A 14,671-nucleotide genomic window follows, 5' to 3' on the forward strand; every position below is an offset into this window, starting at 1 on the left:
ACGAAATTTGAGAGTTTAATGTGAAATCCGAATGTTCAAATGAAATTATGTTTTGTGGATTTATTTTTTCGGTTCATTTGCGATAAGCTACGATACACCATGAGTGAAAAAAAGGTAAAAAAAAATGAAAAAACAAAAGAAATTGTTAAAGGATGCAAGAGAAGAGCACGAAAAAAGCGTAACTTTGATGAAAAAATCAATAGTCTTATCATGCAAATTGTCACCAATTTTCAGAAGCAAAGAGATGATTTAAGAAAATCACAACAAAATAAAATAATGCTGACCATGTGGACTTGGGCTTTTAAACACATATGCATCGAAAATATAATCCACAAAATTGAAAAAAAACATGTTTTAAAATCTCAGAATACCATAATTACAATCATGTTTATTACAGTACAAATGCCAAGACAATCACGTAATCATATTGGTCGTTCGACAAATAATAATAGGCGCTTGAGAAATGCCCGGAATAACGCGACATCAGAAGAACGTCAAGAACAAAATGAAGTAGTCAAACGATTGATGAATAATGCTATCCAAGCAACTATTTTAATTGGCAAATTCAAGAATGAAGACGTTCTAATACCCAGAATTCCAATGATTCCACCTGAATTGCCATTTGAATTCAAGCGTTTGCAACTGCCCATTCGTTTAGCATTTGCAATAACTATCAATAAATCACAAGGGTGAACTTTAGAAATATGCGGGATGAATTTAGAAGAACCAGTATTCACCCATGGTCAACTATACGTTGGCTGTTCACGTGTTGGGAAGCCAACAACATTATATATTTACTCAAAAGCAAATAGAAAAACAAAAAATATTGTTTATACCAAAGCGCTTGAATAAAGCATAAAGAAATAAATAATATGAAAACCATATCTTTTCTGTTTTTCGGTTTGCTAGTACTTTTATAAAAAAAAAAAAAAAAAAATGCCCTATTTTCCATTTTTAATAGTTATGTGACCGACTACATTCTCCACCGTTCGAGGCTCTTGCTCCCAGCGCATGCGTTGGAAAAAGGTGTGTTCAGCGTCAATTTTGGCTGCGTCACCCCATGAGGAGTTTTCTCATAGCAGAATACACTCGAAGACTTGCCATTGCTTGCCGAGGGGCCACCGCTTATTATTTTCTTCATTTTTGGAGTTTCATGCACGGAGTTTTGAATCTAGGTACTCCGAATGGGACCAACGCGCCCAGCCTTTCGGCGAAAGCGGCCGCCCTAGGTGTCCCGAAAACCCCGAAAAACTTAAAAGAATTGTTAAAAATTAAAAAACAAAAAGCAAGAATATTTATATCGTTTTTGCCATCACCCTTTTTATTTCCATTTTGCTGTTCACCGTTCTGTGTGTGAAAAACCCACCGCCATCACATTCTTCTTCCACAACCAAGTCATTCCACATATTTTTTGAAAGTCACATCCGATGCTAGAAAGAAAGAGTTAGAGCGCATTCCATGCGCTTAGGCCTTTCTCGTTGCCAATTCGGCACGTACAGCGCCCTCAACTACGCCGACCTTATTCCATTTCTTGTAACCATTGACCAGAATTCGGTGGGATTTTATATCCAAATAAACGTAAGTAAGTCCGGTCAGTGTAACTTGGTTAACTCCGCAATTGAATAAGAATTTGCTTTAGATGGCATAGATTTTTTGGTACACTGACACAACAAAGAACCCAGCTACCTTTCACTTTGTTTCATTCTTTTTCTGTGCATGCAGCTACACCAACAAATGCGCATATATTCAACCCATATGCTTGAGCATGCACCACCTTGCGGTGCACTTTTGTAGGTCAACCAAATTCCTAAACGTCATTGCTCAAAAATTCAACTGTTGCTGTTACCGCGCTTACCACCAATTTTATTATGCGCAAGTATTTATTTATTATTTTAATTTCAGTGCATTTACTTGTTTTTCCAATGAAATTCAAAACAAGCGTCTATTCAAGCATGACAAATAAATAAGTAAATAGTGCAGAACAATTGAAAGAAAAAAGTACGTACGAGTGCATGAAAGAAGGCAACCAGCATTGGTAGAAAAATTTACGAGCTGTTTTGCACATTTTTTGTGGCATTTCATTTGGTTATTTCTTTGTGCCCATTTACATGCAATTGTGCATGCACGCACACACACACATATATATTATACTTACGCATTCTTTCTGCAACCTTGCAAGGTAAAACAATAGCCACCAGACGACCGCCAAGCCAATATACTCGTATGTTAGTCTGTATGTCAGTGAGTCAATAAGTCAGTCGGGGAATCGGTGAATCGGTGGCGGTGATGGTGATCGTGATGGCGATGGTGATGGTCTAACCTTGTCGTTTTGCAATTTTGCAAGTCAGCAAAAGTGACGCTCACTCACACACAAATGCACATACGCGCATTCGTGAAAGAATGCATTCATATTTACATGCATATACACATATTCATATATTTACATACATACATACATAAATATTTCATGTTCATAGTTTAATAAATAAACAAGCGTCCACACCTATTGGAGGGACTAGCGAATGTAGCAAAAAAACGCAAAGAAAAATATTGCAAGCATTGCAGATAACTGTGTACAACAAAATCCCTCTCAACTCTCCCATCAACTCTTTGGCGCTTACAGTAATTGTTGCTGCACTGAAGCTGTTATCTTGCCCCTACAGCTTCTATGCTTAATTGGCAGCGCCTATAATTCCAGGGAATTTGTAAAACAAGTAATTCACCACCGAAGAAGGCACATTTACCTAGTAAACACATACACACATACATTCACATCCAGTTGTAAAATACCTAATATTATTTCCATGTAATTAACTTTTCCATATTATAGTGGCAAATGATTGTTTCGATTGTTGATCGATTCTCGGAAATACTCGCGTTCTCAAAACATTATTGAAAATTAATATACCTACGGTGAATCTTCAAATCGAAAAAAATATTGCGCGCATGAAAATCACAGCAGAATTGTAGCAGCGATATTTTGCAATAATCAACTATCAGCAATGGTTCAACTATAAGTATTGGTTTATAGGCTCCTAAGCAAATTGATTATGAAATTTTATGCAAGTTAATAATACTTAGTATACATGCAAACAGCTGTGTTCAAAGTAATAGCAGCGCGAAATGCTTCAAAGTTTTGACTACTTATATTTTATATTTTTTTATATATGTTTTTTTTTATTTTTTTGTATAAAACTAGTGCATGATTCGACAAATATCGCACAAATTAAAACTTAAAAATATCCGCAAGATTTTAAAAAATTTGCTAGGTTAGATTAGGTTAAAATGGTTGCCCAAAGAGGGGACTCACTTGGGCGAAGAAATCGAATTCATCCTTTGTGATACCACTGTGAAGATATCGCAAAGAGGAAGAGTTATAGGACGAAAGGAGATAGAAGAGGGGAGGTGGAGAGAAGGAGGAGGAATTGAGTATATATGGATTATGAACGATGACTGCGTTGCGGTTGTAACCGCTTTACACTGCTAACGAAGCTCATCAAATTTTTAATATCACGGCCTGCGATATCAGCAGACGTAGCAAAGAAGTGAGAGCCAAGATACCTAAATCTTAGCATCGAGAGAGTAGAGCAGCTAAAGAGAAGGCGCTGAGATGATTCCACGGTTGGTAGATTTATCAGGTTTGGCCAATAACTATGGTGAAAAAGAAAATTGTGAAGGGAACTTCGGCTACCACGCCATGGTGGATTCGCCAGCCGAATTCTGCACGATCATTTCACTCGTATTCACACACTCGTCCAATCAGTCGTTGTTCAGACGACGACGATGAAGTAACATTGTGTTGATTTTTTTCGTATATCACTAACACAATCTCAGCTCTTTCGTAACCAAGCCGCTTCGTGATCCCAGCTGAGGTTTTGTCAACGTCAGAAGATCCCTCGAACGCCTCGGATTCACACCACCAATTTTACAAGTTTGTGTACTTGTCCAGTGTTCGCTGAGTTGGCGTGAATCTCATATTTCCAGGAGCAGACGGCAGATAGTTAAGGGTTTAAAAAAAATATCGCTAAATCTTCATAAAAATTTCAAACTAAAAAAAAAAGAATTTTAGTCTAAAAAAGTGCAAGTTTGAAATGGCTAAACAAACGCGTTGAATTTTGACATTTTTTTTGTTGGTGCTCTCGTGCATTTTTTCCATATAACAAAAAATACTAACAATCGTGATATGGAAGAAAATGTATATGACCGTCACCATAACCTGTCAAATTACCCTGAAAGTCTTTACTAACCCACGCTGCTCTTCGAAATTAGTCGGTGAATGTGGAACAAACTGTACAGTTTTGCGAAACACAACAATGTTTGGCTTATTTGGGTGCATGGAACTGGTGGTATTGCAGGGAACGAGTTGGCTGACAACCTGGCTAATGAAGGCTGTGCAAACATGCCACAAGGCCCTGAACTCTTTCTAGGTGTCAATTCCACATCGATGCATCAATGAAATCACTACTTCATGAGGTCTATCCACAGAATTCCTTGGTTTGAGTTGAACCCCTGCAGAGTAGCCAAGTGCTTTGTGAAAGAACCAAACAGGAAATATGTGACGAGGAAGGATCTGAGACTACTGGTGGGTGTAACCACAAGGCACAATGCATTTGGTCAGCATATAACTACCAAGCGAATTAAAAGCAAGCCAATAAGCCTATCCGCCCGCCGTAGCCGAATGGATTGGTGCGTGACTACCATTCGGAATTCACAGAGAGAACGTAGGTTCGAATCTCGATGAAACACCAAAAAAAATTAAGAAAAACATTTTTCTAATAGCGGTCACACCTCGGCAGGCAATGTATGACAATTATATATGTATATATTTATAATAAGCCTATCCTGTCTGAGAATGAGGACACTGCAGAGCATTTTCTCTGTTGCTGTCCGGCGTTTTCTAGAATCAAACTGTTTGGTTGCGTTGTACTGGGTATGGACAAGATTCATACTCTTCCTCTTCCGGATCTCTTAAGATTCATCAATGAAGCCAAAAAATGTGCGTAAGAGTGACTCCAAAACAAATTTTTCTTTCTTACCATCCATTTATTGGAATTTATCCGGGTGTAGGACAATAGTCTTCCTGACTGAGTGCTTGGACTTGTTCAACCCCCCACAAATCTAATCTAAAAACACCGTCAACACAAAAAAAAAATTAAAAAATCAACACAAATTTTGAGCCACTTAAAACTAGCATTTTATTATCTTACAATTTAATATAATTTTATTTTTTTAATTAAATTTTTTTTTTTTTATTCTGATAATTTTTTTTATTTTTGAATTTGACATATTTTTGAAAATTTGTGCAATTTTTTTAAATTCATACTAAGTTTGCAACTTTGAGTTATATATAGTTTTTATTTTAGCACGAAAGGAGCCCATATTTTTATAAAAAAAAATGCATGAAAAATTATTTAAAAAAATTGCGAGATGCCTCGCTGCTATTATTATGAACACAAGTGTATACAAATAAAGTTGTTCTTTTTCATATTCCCGCTTTAAGTAGTATTTTTGCGATTATAGTTCATTTGCAATTGTCAAGTAAACTGTAGTTAATTAATATATATGTGTTTGTATGTGTGTATGTGTGTTTAACAACTGCAATACAAATTGGAATTGTTATTGTCGTTTTAATTATAAATATATTGTTTTTAATGGCACATAAATCACACAGTATAAATACGTGCATAGGTGTATACCAGCTGCCGTTGACGCGTGATGCTCACGGATTAGATCACAACTTTTGAATATGAAACATTAAAAATTATTGGAAAATATTTTCTAATTGCGATTGCCACAGCAACTTAAGCTCTTTTCACTTTGAAGGGGAATTGCAATCGCACGATGTTGAGGAAAGAATAAACGGGCATGCAAGCACTTTAATGAGAAAAAGAGAAGCGAGAGATATAAAACGTCTGCCGGAACATCTTGAGACATAGGCAAGCAGAATTGAACATCAAAAATACCATCAGATGGCTAGCAAGAATTAGATACTTACAAGTCTGGCCCTTTGAAAGCAATGGAGTTACATAACAGCAAATTTAATGGAAGAAAATTTTCAAGGATCTGCACGCAGAAAGTTGATGAAAGTTAATTACTTCGTGTGAGAGTAGGCAAAATTTCGCACAACTATATGCCTCTCAGCGGATTTCCACTTATACAAGTGCCAGTTAAAAATTCCCCTTCAACACAGAGCATAAAGCGCCATAAAGCTTTAGGACTCTTCATATTTTAGAAACAAATCAAGCCATACACTACGTAAAGGAGAAAAAGTACGGTTTCTCCACCAAGCGTTTACTATTCGTATTGTTATTTTTGTAGAACAAACACAAATTCGCGAACTTGCGCCTGCAAACAACAGAAAAATTTCGCATACCTACATTCCTCTCAACGCACTTCCATCTTGTACAAGTGTCAATTAAAAATTCCCCTTCATTAGAAAGTGACATAAGGCTATAGGGGTTCGATTTCTCCACCAAGCGTTTACTACTCGTATTGTTATTTTTGTACAATAGAATTTTTACAAACACAAATCACAAACACGAACTGGCGCCTAGAACTTCGTTTTTACTTATGAAATGGGTGTTTTGTATGCCTACCTTGGTAAATTAAAAAAAACACGATCTAAACCGCAATTATTACTAATTATTGTGTGGTTCTCATCAATTCGCTTCTATACTGAAAGTTAAAGACTCACTTCATCGTAAAAATAGGTTATTGATATGTAGTGAAAAATGTAATTAAAATAAGCCACCCAGATTCGTTACAACACCACGTAATAAAATATTTTATGCATTAAATTTATGACAAATATTAAGTGGTTAAATCAAATTTTTTTTTGTTAGGAAATGAATGGAATTGAAAATCTTCATCTCCACTCTATGTAGCAAAATGTAGGCCTCGTATATGTGCACACCATTTATTTTTCATCGTTTACCTACATATACATAAACATATTTATATGTATGCCACGGCATGTCTGCATATTTTGATTTATAAGCACTTCATAAGCACAGACAACTTTTCCAATTAACAGACAATATTTTGTATGGACAGACAAGACAAGTCGGTGTTAACATTTTGCTAACATAAAATTCGGAATTTATGAGTCAGTTCCAGACGGAAATGCTTTAAAGTAATCATACTTACATACATAAATATGTATAAATGCATTAATTCATAAAAACTGGCAAATAGGTATGGGTACATATATATACTACACACTTGTGTACAGTTATATACATATGAGGAATGCCATTGGTTTTTAGTAGTGAATATAAGTCCGGTAAAGTGGTGATAAATGCAGTCGTTCACAACGTATTCGATTTCCCCTTATTCAAGTGCCAGTTAAAAATTCCCCTTCAACATAGCGCATAAAGCGCCATAAAGCTATAGGCTGAGTTATAGCAAAAAAATGAAAACAATTTTACGAATAACTTTGAAAAGTTAGGCCACACAAATTGAGCATAAGCCCTATTACTGATTCCTTTGTCGTCTATGATTTTAAGAAAAATAGGTCATAACTGAGTTGTTCGAAATGAGTTAGGCCATTGGGTTGGATCAGCTGACTCGAATTATTCTACATTCAGCAAAATCAATTAAAAGGGAGCTGTTAAGGCGAAGAACTAAAACTTCTTAGATGATCTCCGTTTTTTTTGTTTTTGTTTTTGGTTTTTTTATTATTCCACTTGGAAACATACGGCTCCAACAAAACATTTGTATCTTCTTCCCTCAACTGCTGTTCCCTTTGCGACATCCCACGTTTGATTAACTGCTGCTAAATCTCGAAGGGTTAAACGCCTCCAGGTATTTCGTGTGCAACCATTGAGGGTTCCATTCGCACGCTGTTCAGCTTATGCTTTCCGTGTCCTTTCTGAGAGTGTGACCGTTCCATCACCATTTTGCGATTGGTTATCACCTTTGCGATTGATTCTTGATCGGGTATCAGCCACAAGGTGGCATTTCGTATAGTTTCGGCTGGTCTCAGTACTCCACCAGAATGCAATATAGAAAAAAATATAGCAAAACATCTGCTTAATCACAGAAACATCCAACTTAATACGATTTGAAAATCACTTTGGCTTAACACTTGCAGACCCACGGCTAAAGTTCTTGAAAACATTTTAAAATTTTTAGTAAATACAATTTTTTTGTTTGCATCTGAAACATACGAAAACTCTTAAGTTGGCCCGCGTATATAATAATTTTTTTATAAAATACGACGCTTTCACGCAAGTTTCCACCTTTGCGAAAATTCGCAAAAAAAAGAGAATAAAATGTATTAAACTTTGAACAAATTTTAACAGATTCTGTAGAAAGCGGCATACTGCTTTAAAGGCCATCAAATCCATCTTTTCATATGGTAAAAGACACCCCACACCGTGAGGGGAGAAAAATCATAAAAACTAAGGGGAATTTTCGGCCTACTTCAAAATTGCACTTTATTGCATTAAAATTTAACAGCAAATATTTTCTACAAATTTTGCTTTGAAAGTTTGAAGTTTTAATGAAATTTTTTTGCATGTTTATAAATTTTTTACACATTTTTGAACTTATGTGTATAAATATAGTTTTTGTCCTTGAATGATCAATATTTAAAAAACAATATTTTTATTAACATTTATAAGAAAAAAATTGTATTAATATTTTATAAAAAGATATATCGCACTTATAGCATTAAAATTTAAAGGACATAAAACTGAAAATATTTTGAAAAAATTTTGATTTGAAAGTTAGACATTTTATTGAAAAATTTTCGCAATTTTATAAAGTTAGTTAGTATAAAGTTTGGAAGTTATATTAAAATGGGCTTTGTCATTGAGTGATCAATATTTTTATAAAAAAAAACTTTTATAAAAAAATTGTATACAAAAAATTTTTTTTTAAATATCGGGCTTATTGCGTTAACAGTTATTGGACATAAAACTGCTAATATTTTCCACAAAATTTGCTTTAAAAGTTTGAAATTTTATTGAGAGTTTTTGGCATTTTTATAAATCTTATACTAAATTTATAACTTACATATATCAAAATTGGCTTTGTCATTGAGTGATCAATATTTTTTTATAAAAAAGATTATTACAATTAAAAAGAAAGAAATAAAAAAAATAAATAGCGAAACGATGTCACGGTGTGCAGCTTTTGTAATTTTGCAACGGAATTCTTATCATATTTTTTCAAAAAACTAGTATTTTTTCCATAACTATTTTATTTCATATTATTAAAAAAATATATTTTATCCATTATTATTAACAAATTTTCTATTTTTTTTTCAGGTAAGTTGCATTCGAACGTTGGCTAACGAAAGAAATATTTGAAAGCGGCTGCTTTTTAGAATAAATTTTGTGTGTAAGTTACTTAGATAGTTCTAAAAACTTCTTTACGAGTATAAACGAAAAATTGCATACTCAGAAAATGCGTATAAACGCTTTAACGCACATCTCCAGATAGCAATTTGCCTTCTTCAGCACTTCGTCCATTTCTCTATCTTATAATTTCGATTTCTTATATATAAAAGTACTGCATACTCCGGCTCTCAGTACTCAGTAGAGTAAGTTTTCTCAAGTCCAGTCTATACTCGATCCACAAGTAGGCTGCAAGAAGCCCCTTTTTATGTTTTTGTTCTCCTCATCAAAGTTGATTCGCCAGCCTTTATTAAGCAGGGGAGGTTTCAATTGCCAAAAGAATGCCAACATTTAACTGAATAAGCACTTCAGCAATTTTCTTATAGTTTCGGCAAGCCAAAACAAATACTCCACATATTTGAATAACAAGTTTTAGACATTTCGGGTTTATGCATAAAATCACGTGGTGGAATAAACTATAACACTAACTACAACCCGAAGCATGCAAAGAGGGGAACCAAACAGACGCACGAAACAGAATATAATAGAAAAAAAATTTAAAATCAAATAACGAACGCAAAAGGGAGAAAATAAGCAATACGAAAGTTAAAATCAAAAAGTTATCTACTTATATTTAACATAAAAAAACAACAAATCCGAAACTAATGCGCACAGCGCCGCAGTCTTTAATTTATGCACAAAAACGTAGTGAAGCAATTTTAATTAGAATAAGTTGGACGACAATACATGCAAAACAACTAGCCCAGCTAACTGTTGTCAAGCGCTGTCACACGGCAAAACCACAACAACGACAGCCGCGGTGACGGCAGTAGTGTTGCCAATTTAGCGACTTTGTCGCTAGAATTGACGACTTTTGCTTGAGTCTTGGCGACAAAAAAAAAGTGTTGACGACAAAAATGATTTAGCGACTTATCTGGCGACTTTTGGAGAGCAAATCAAAACCGTTTTAGACAATAGATACTTTTCTGTCAGCTTGATTACCCGTGAATGCCCTTTACCTTCCATACTCTAGAGTAACAATTTACTGACTATAGATAAAATAACGCACTGCCTATTGGTGTGTTATCGTCGATAAATTATCGAACTATAATTGAAATTTTTAATTTATGAATTAATATTTTTCCAGAAAAATTTAGGAGGACAGTCTTTAATGGACACTTAATAAAATAAAAAAAATCCGAACCACAAATTCCTTCATTTCCCCCCTAAAAGAATCACTTATTTCTTTGGCTGTCACAGTGGTGTTCCCCCTTAAAGCGTAGCTTTTTTATGCCAATTTTTCTTTACTATGCTTAAATATATTTTATAAATCCATTTCAAGACTTTAATTAATAATAATATAGTAAATTGTTGTATGATTTTCCTGGTTTTGTTATAAAAGCGTAATAGTTAATATTATTAATTTTATATATTAAATTTTCATATTTCCATTTGAATCCAGTACTGGATCAACTTCGTAAATAACTTTTTCAACATTTCTTGAATCATTCATGCTTTCCAATGATATTTTAAAGAGACAAATGTTTTTCAGACACAAATAAACAAAGCGTTAGAAAATTTAGTAGATTTATCGAATCATAATAAAAAAAACCAGTATTTAAAAAGATTGAAACTAACGTCCGTTGAAATTTAGGATCCGCCCCTGATGGAGTTAGCGACTTTTGATATTGGCCCTAGCGACTCAGATTTATTGGCGTTGGCAACACTGGACGTCAGTGGGAACAGCTCTCACTACTCGTTGTACTGGTAAGCAACCTGTTAGTGCGGCTGAGCAGCAAATAACAAGTTGTCGCCCGCATCCGAAGACAGTAATTAATTTAATGGCAGCATATAAATAAATGATTAATTGATTATAAAATTTACATTAAATCACAAAGTATTTTTTATTAAGAAACTCAAATGCTATACGTAAATGCATTTTTACTATTTAGTAAATACTATTCAATTGGGCTGTAAATTAGCCGACCTTGACACTTTTTCGGTTAGAACTCAATTTAAATCTATTTTAACACAATAAATTTAATCCAACTGTCTTTCCCAAAATGATATATGTCCGTCGAGAATCTGCAATTAGCTATTGATTTCAAAGAAGTTCTTATTAGTTGCATTTGTGTGCAGCAACAAACAAAGGAAACCATTTTGACGATAATTTTCCAGTTATATTACATTTAAGACTTCTAGAAAGAAAAGAAATTTCTAAAACTGCTAAAATTGTAGTGGTTTTTATTTATTTTTTCTACATTTTTTCTTTCAAGACATAATTTTATTTACAGAAATTCTAGTATTAGCTGTTATAAAAAGATTTAGTCCGGAGACTATATGGTTCAGAACTAAGGAATACTGCACGATGTACGGAACACGAAAATGTGACGAACTTCAAACCGCTAATCGGCTTAAGGTATCGGATGATTTGCTAACACGATGGATCGAATAATAAGGGGACCGATCGTGGTACAGCTACTTTGCTCTCAGCGAATTCAACAGAATCGTTATGTGTGTGATGTCGCACTTGTATAATTTATTCGTGTGTTGTTTGTTTAATTTCTTCTTCTTCTTGCATTCTTGCTCGGATTTTCACGTCTTTCTCATGCAACTGCACCAATGTGACCTCACGCACTCTCTGATGAGCGCAAAATTGTTTCTATCATTCTTGGATTCCCTAATGCTATAAGCAAGGCGAATTTATTACAGGTGACAGCAAACACATATAAGTAAAACCCTACATGTATTTGTTGTTGCATTTGGTCCAAGCATCACGTCAAAATCAGTAATCAAATGTAAACATACGAATGTAAACATACCAATACATACAAACAAAGCATATCATTTTGACGTAAGCCATACCTACGGCGAAAAATTCAGCTGGGTGAATGCTGTCACCTTAATAAATCCACCTTGGCTATAAGGGAGATGGGAGCGATTTGTTTACTACAGAGCAAGGTGGATTTATTAAGGTGACAGCATTCACCCAGCTGAATTTTTCGCCGTAGGTATGGCTTACGTCAAAATGATATGCTTTGTTTGTATGTACTGGTATGTTTACATTTGATTACTGATTTTGACGTGATGCTTGGACCAAACGCAACAACAAATACATGTAGGGTTTTACTTATATGTGTTTGCTGTCACCTGTGATAAATTCGCCTTGTTACAGAGGTTGGTAAATACTGATATTGTGTTGGTCATATACGAGAAATTCAATGCAGTCATCGTTCATACTAATTAATTACCAGACTGATTGGAAGAGCGTAAGAATACGTGTGAAATGAGCGAATACTATGCAATTCCGCTGTCAAGTCCTCTATTGCATAGCAGCTAAATAAACGCCCACAATTTTACTACTTATGTTCTATCATTCCTGGAATATTAGGCGATTGTAAATGTAGGCAAGATATGTGGGAGATCTAAACGAGAGTCCTAAAATAGTCAGCGATAATAAAGAAATTAAAAACTAGGTTAGGGCAATATAAACAGTGAAGATAACGCAAAAGTTAATCCAATAAAAAAAGTTGTTTGTAAACAAACAAAAAAATTAACAAATCTCTACAATTAATTGAGCTCAACATTCTATTCTGTCAAATTCACTAAGCGCCGTGTAGGGGTACATAAATATGCGCAATTTTTTGTATTCGCTCAACCGTGGGGAATGGCCGCTTCGCATATGTATTTCTGTGTGGTGTACTCGCTCCTGCTTACCAATACAGCGAGTACGCCGAACACGATGTTTTTGATATTTTTATTTGAAACCAGATTTGAAATGACAAATTTTTGGGAATCATTTAATATTTCCCGAAGTAAACGATGTGGATTACATATGTCAAAGACGTGCATCACCTTTTGACGAAATGACTCGTCTCACTCTTTATACTCTACAAGAAGCCATCTACTTAGACTTTTCCTTAGCTGCGGTGTATCTAAAATATTGTATGTATGTAAAATATTTGACAATAGTCGAGGTTTATTCGATATTAAACCAAGGAGATAATGAGACAATTCCACAGAATATGCTTATACGTATATAATATATATGTATATATACATATTTACCAGTCACTCTCTGGCATACATATGTATTTATCTGTCCTCTATTAAATAACACCTGTCATAACAATGTAATAATTTTGTAACTGTGCGGCAATAATTGTCGCATTGTCACTTTTATTGGATAGGCCACAGTATTTATCATATTTCATATACATAAATATTTATTCCTATATTTTTTTTAACCCTAAACTTTTCAATTCCATATAAGAACCCACTCTGTTTTCTCTAATTAGCATACTCCTCTCAAATACTCTATCATTATTTCACCACTCAAATAGCCAAGGTCGTACTGGTGCTTTTTAATGCATATGGTGCACGAAACTTGCTTCTAAACTTACTCGTCTTCTTACGGTTATTATTCATTCTAACACTCACATGGACACACATAAATTCTCTCTTACGAATTGTGGGCGCAACTGCACTCAACACACAACTATACACAAGTAGGTACTCACATGGAGAGTGGTTGGCTTAACGGTATAATAACATATAAAGTACAAATTTAATTGCATTTTTGATTATTCAAGCTGTGAAATTGCACAATTCCAATCCATTTTTTTAATATTCATTTCATATAACTTAAGGCAGTGGTCGCCAACCCGTCGATCGCGAGCTACCGGTAGCTCGCAAAGGCAATTCTGGTAGCTCGCGCTGCTCACGTTGCGAAAAATCCAAAAGTCTGAAAATCATACCAGTATTAGCAAATTTCAGAAATTTTCATAATAAATAGATAAACAGCGGCAACACTGCGGTAAGCGATTTCGCGCCGACAAACACGACGCGAAGTCGCGTCTCCGTTCTAGGATCGGCTGGAACCGATTAGCGTGCTCGAGAATTTTTTGGCTTTATATATACGCAATGCACGTCGACATTGCGCTCAGTTTAATACTGAACGGCATTACCAACGTTCTGCGTGCAGCGGTTGGGTTAGAATTCGAAACATTATGGCAAGCAGTAGTAAGAAGGCGAAGCATACCATTTCCATTCGGAATCGGAAGAACAATACTTCTTCACAGAAGTTAAAGGCAAAAGTGTTTGTTTGTTATGTTATACATCTGTGTCAGTTCCTAAAAAAGGAAATATTAAAAGGCATCATAAAACTGTACATTCGAATTTTGAGAAGGCATTCCCGTTAAATTCTGCCACCGGAAAAGAAAAACTGAAACATTTAAAAATCCAGTTAATTGGACAACAGTCAATATTTTTGAAAACAATCGACAAAAATAAGGCTGCAACTGGAGCATCTTTTCGTGTTTCCCAGATAA

This window comes from Anastrepha ludens, chromosome 4, assembly GCF_028408465.1.
Source record: "Anastrepha ludens isolate Willacy chromosome 4, idAnaLude1.1, whole genome shotgun sequence".
Lineage (NCBI taxonomy): Eukaryota > Metazoa > Arthropoda > Insecta > Diptera > Tephritidae > Anastrepha > Anastrepha ludens.